Source organism: Elgaria multicarinata, chromosome 9, assembly GCF_023053635.1.
Source record: "Elgaria multicarinata webbii isolate HBS135686 ecotype San Diego chromosome 9, rElgMul1.1.pri, whole genome shotgun sequence".
Taxonomy (NCBI): Eukaryota; Metazoa; Chordata; class Lepidosauria; order Squamata; family Anguidae; genus Elgaria; species Elgaria multicarinata.
In genome coordinates, this window is record NC_086179.1 from 86,862,192 (window position 1) to 86,868,300 (window position 6,109).

A 6,109-nucleotide genomic window follows, 5' to 3' on the forward strand; every position below is an offset into this window, starting at 1 on the left:
TGGGGAAATCTCTAATGGATCGTGCGAGCTCTGTGGCGCTCAGCATGCGCCCTGCATCTGCACCCTGAAGCGAATGAATTAGGAACAGCCAAGCAATATGGGGATTGCTCAGGGAGACGGGGCATCTTATTTGTGAAAAGCACTGAAGAGGAAGAACTGAATTTCAGCAAGGAATGACCTGAAGCCTACACTGTAGCTGTCAGGCAAAGTGGACGGCAAAGACAGCATCACTTGCCACTTGAATGAAGCAGGAGAGGCAATATGTATGTGGTGTGTGTGTGGGTGTGTGTGGGTGTGTTCAGTCAAGGCCTACTCCTGGGTTGCAACTGTTAAAGCATGGAAAGCCTTAAGCAAGCAGCCTTTTGAATCAGGATTCTTCCATTGCCTGCCCCATTCATAGAATTTTGTCTGGGGATCAGATGTCGTCATCTTCTACTTACAGCCCTCCTGTGTTTTCCCACCACCTTTTCCATATTTTTTTCTTTCCACAAAAACTATGTTAAGGAGGAAAAGATGGAATAGCTGCATCATGCCTTTCAATTGGTGGCTCCAGGAGGACCCCTCTGTCTGGAAGCATCTTCAGACCTGGGGGCTGTCTAGACATTGTCTTTGCCCTGCGGTAGCTGCAAATCAGTGCTGCGTCATTTGTTAACAGGGACTGGCTAACCACATCACGCCAGTCCTTTTCCAGCTTCACTGGCTCCGTGAGCCCCTGCCACAGGATGTGAGTCAGGTGGCTACCAGGAGGAGGGCCTTCTCAGATGTGGCACCCCAGCTGTGGAATGAGCTCTGTTACTCTTTTTGACTGGTGAAGACCTTTTTATTTTCGCAGTGTTTTAACAGTTGCCTTAGTTTTTTAACTTTGCTGTTTTAAATCTGTATTAATCCCTGCGTTGGTGCTTGGTTTTAATTAATTAATTAATTAATTAATTACATTTATTACAATAGCCGGAGCTCTCTGGGTGGTTCACAAAAATTAAAAACATTCAAAGTATAAAACAACAGTATAAAACCATACTATAAAATACAATATAAAAGCTCAACCAGATAAAAACAGCAGCAATGCAAAATTACAAATTTAAAACACCAAGTTAAAATTTATTGATAGACTCTTAAAATGCTGGGAGAATAAAAAGGTCTTCACCTGGAGTCTAAAAGCATATGAGGTTCTCCAAGCGAACCTCCTTAGGGAGCTCATTCCACGGGGTGCCGCAACAGAGAAGGCCCTCCTCCTGTTAGCCACCTGCCTCACTTCCTTTGGCAGGGGCTCACGGAGAAGGACCCCTGAAGATGACCTTAGGGTCCGGGCAGGTACATACGGGAGGAGGTGTTCCTTCAGATACCCTGGCCCCAAGCCGTTTAGGGCTTTAAATGTTAATACCAGCACTTTGAATCGGGCCAGGACCTGGACTGGCAGCCAGTGAAGCTGTAAAAGGACTGCGTGATGTGGTCTCGTCGGCCAGTCCCTGTTAATAAACGTGCTGCCCTGTTTTGTACCAGTTGAAGTTTCCGGACCGTTTTCAAAGGCAGCTCCACGTATAACGCATTGCAGTAATCCAAGCGAGAGGTTATCAGAGCATGGATAACTGTAGCTAGGCTATCTCTGTCCAGCTATCCTTGTTGTGTTTTTATATTGTACTTTTATACTGTTGTTTTTATACTTTGAATAATCTTCATGGTTTTAATTTTTGTAAACCACCGACGGAAAACCCTGCGCTCCCTCCAGCAGTCTGTATTATGCGCCGTAGTGAAACTGCAGGTTCTAGCGGCAGAGCGGGACCAAAACAGCACCATGAAGGCAAGCTCCAAAAGATCACCAAGTCCAGCATTCTGTTTCCCAGTTTCCAGCAATGGCCAGCAGGATGCCTCTGGGAAGCTGACAAGCAAGAGCAGAGGGGTGGCGACGCCTTTCACCTGCTTCCCCCATTCCTTGCTTCTGAACCTGTGTTCAAATCAAGAGGTTGGCAGGCACACATTTCACGAATAAAGGCCATCTGCTGAACGCAAAAGGAAGTGCTTGAATTTCACGAGCTTGCTGTCTTTGGGCAGATGGGGAACGGCTAAAGGCTGAGCTATGCCATCATTTCGTACAATCCGGGTACATTTTCTTGGAGGCAGCAAATCGTATTAGCGACTACAATTTGCCTTCTCCAAGAAAATGTATCCTGATTGTACGAAATGATGGTGTCAGTTTCGGAGTACATGGGTGTCCCAATTCTCTTTTATACGAGGTAATGTCATTGGGGTGTTAGTTCTACTTTAGCAGTTTCTTAGCTGTCTTGCCGGTACACAGGGTAAATAATCTTGAGAATCAGGCCCTCTGCCATAGTAAATATCAGATGTCAACATAATGAGTTGCATTTATATGTGCCAAAACTGAATGTGAGATTTGGGTCTAACAGCAAAGTATATTTCTGAATAGCAGCCAGCATTGTCTGTAGGATTACACTTGAAGCTTTTGAGTGGTCTGAGACAGTTTAGGATGAAGACAGTCAAACCATTTTTAAGTGCCCTGAAATGTGTGTTCAGAAATAGCGATTTTTCCCTCCATGGGGCAAAAGTATGTTCAAATGCAGATTTTCCCTCCATGTGCCCTGACTAGATTAGATGAAAGTGGCAGGTAAATCCTGATCAATTATATGCTTGTTGAATATTGATCCTAGAGGGCACAATAGAGACCCCAGAACTCTAGCATATATTGGACGTAGAGTTTTCAGGTGATAACCAGAGGAATGAACATTTACCTGTAAACAACAGTTTACAGTGCTTACCTGTAATCAACAGTAAGCAATAAAATCAACACAGATGACGAAAACCAGCAGAGAAGCCGAAACAGAGTGAAACCCAAAAGTTGTAAGCAAATAAAGTATTTTCCTGATGTCAAAGGTGGGGCATGCAACCAGTCACCACTTGCCTCACTTCTAAAGGGCATCTGAGGATGATCTTAACACTTAGGCAGGTTCATGCAGGACAAAACAGTGTTTCAGGTACCCAGGCCTCAAGCCGTTTAAGTTTTAATCATAGGAACCAGCACTGTAAATTTTGTTCAGAAGTGGACCTGTAGCCAGTTGCTTCAAGACTTGTAAGATGTGTTCCATTTGACATTTCCTAGTCAGCAAGCCAACAGATGTTTTCAAGTAGTCTTCAAAGGTAGCCCCATATGCATTGCACTGCAGTAGTCTAAGCAGGAAGTTACCACAGTGTGGATTAATGGTGGCCAGACTGATTCTGTCTATGAGACACAGCTGGTGCACCAGCCTTAGCTAATTAAATGTCTTATGTACTAAGGAAGCTACATTATTATTATTATTATTATTATTATTATTATTATTATTATTATTATTATTATCACTGATTAATAACCAAAGTACTTTGGATAGAGGTTTCAAAGATAAGGGTGGATCTAACAGCATCCCCAAGCTGAAAAGCTGTTCCTTTAGGGGAAGTGCAACCCTGTCCAGAAAAGGCTGAACATCACTTCCCAAATCAGGTGAATTACTTCCCAACAGTGAGTTTTTCTACATGAGTCTTTTAACCTGCCATTTTACTGAGGCTTCTGCTTCCAGATTCTTTGTGGGATTAAAATGGGCTCCTCTACATATATTTTTTTCTGGTGTTTTTCTTTCCACCCCACAGTCCAGAACTATACATATATTTCCTGAATTCACAAAACAGGGTTGAGGCTAGATTCCCCCCTTACCCCTTTGCCTGTGAGTTGCTGCGTTAACCGATTGTCTAATCTCAAACTACACCCTAGTTAGTATAAATTCAATCCCCCCTAGTTAACTCACTGCACATACATCACAATGGACATTTGATACATGCCAGAGAGGGATGTAAATTCTATGACTTTTAGCTTTATGCCTTTATTTATTTTCATACTTTATTTAAATCACACGGGTGTGTGTTGGGGAGGGGTATGGTAGTTTATGTACATGATCAAAAAAATGTTCAATAAAATGTTAATAACAACAAACAAGACCTTGTACCTGGGTGATGCATAATTGAGAGGCAAGGTTCAGAACTTCCATTTCTGTTCTGAAACTGCACTGGCAGCAGTCAGATTATGGAATGTACAAGGCTGCTTGAAAGCAAATACTGAGTCAGTGTTCTTGGCACAGTAGCCAGTAAATCTGATGAATGCCAGGTTTGTGCCCTGAAGATAGCTTTGCAGATTCTGATGCTTCTGCTACAAATGGTTGTTCCTTTATGTACAGCACGTAACATAATTAAGCCACTGAACTTGTCAAGAATCGAAGGATCATTTCCCCACACCAACCAAGGCTTGGCAAATATCAACTTTCTCTACTTGAGTGGTTCTCAAAACGATATTCACTGAGGATCACGATTTTGCTTTGCTTGTTTTTGGCGGTTCACCACAGCTTCATACTATATGGCCACCAAGTGGAAGAGCCCTTGAGAGGCTTCTGAATTAAAACAGAACTTGTTTTCTCGTAGCTGCGTTTCAACAAACTGTACTTATGTACAGGGGAAAACCAGGCACACTGGTACGTTTTTCACTGCAGCTGCTTGTACTGCTGAAGAGGCAAACTATTATTCATTTTGAAGTCAAAACTTACACTCTCCCAGGTGCATTGCCTGTTCAGAATATCATGGAGATTTCTAAGAAGCGCCTGTCTCGTCACTATTTTCTTCTGACTGTGATGCTGATTGTGGTCAGATGGGTCACCTTAAACTGCAGTTTTTGAGTACCCTAAAGTTTGCCGAGAGAGTCAGCTGAACTCAATGTGCAAGGCCTATTCTTTTAGTAATGGAATATGACCTAGGAATGCTGGAGAAATCCATTTGAGGGGATAGAGTTCTCCTAAGCTCACCCCCTCTGGGTTTTGTTTCAGCTCTGCAGCGACTTGGGCCATTTTGTGTAATTTTCTGGGCATTTTGTGCATTTTCCCACAGGTTCTGCAAATCTGATGTAATTTGCACAAATAGCAGAATCTGCAGGTCAAAATGCGCAAAAAAGGTTCCCAGAGTTCAGGGTAAAGCCTGCAGTTTGGCTCGCAAGTTGTACACGCCACAGAACTCCCATCGGGTCAAAAAAAGAATCAGATTTCCCATCATAAGATCATAAGTACCATGCTGGATCAGACCAAAGGTCCATCTATTCCAGCACTCTGTTCACACAGTGGCCAACCAGCCATCTGCCAGGGATGAACAAGCAGGACATGGTGCAACAGCACCCTCCCACCCATGTTCCCCAGCAACTGGTGCACACAGGCTTATTGCCTCGAATACTGGAGACAGCACACAACCATCAGGGCTAGTAGCCATTGATAGCCTTTGGCTCCAGTAATTTATCTAACCCCCTTTTAAAGCCATCCAAATTGGTGGCCATCATTACATCTTGTGGTAGTGAGTTCCATAATTTAACTATGCGCTGTGTGAAGAAGTACTTCCTTTTATTTGTCCGGATTCTCCCACCAATCAGCTTCATGGGAATGACCCCTTTGGGTTCTAGTATTTTGAGAGAGGGAGAAAAATGTCTCCCTATCCATATTCTCCACACCATACATAATTTTGTACACCTCTATCATGTCTCCCCTCAGCCTCATCAATGGACATCCCTAAAGTGACCTCAAAGAATGGCAGGAGACTTGTAAAGCAAATAAGAAAACAGAAGGATCAGGTTCTTCTGCTTTCTGAAAGCAAGAATGCACCATGAAGTTCCCAATCCCTGCACTTCTGTTCTGTACCTCTGAGGAGAAACAAAATGTGGGGATTGGAGCCCTTTTGAAGGCAAGAATACAGTATGAGGGCCACAGTCCCTGCTGTTCCTTTCTGCGTAGTGAGAGAACTACATGGCCTTTTCTGTCTGCTTGTATTCTTTCATAAACCACTTAAGAATTTGTTTCAAATGAGAAGCAGTATATATTCTTCATAAATAATAAGCAATGTGCAAGTTTGATGAGGGAAGATGCTACTCACAGGAAAAGAAAACTGAGTAAACACATGCAAGTCCTCATGTAGAGTTTGATGGATCATGGCAATGGATATAGGAAACACACAGTTAAAAATTCATAAATATATCCAAAGCCAAAGTGTCTGCAAACGAACTGACCCTGAAAGACTTCAAGCTAAAAAGAGGAATATT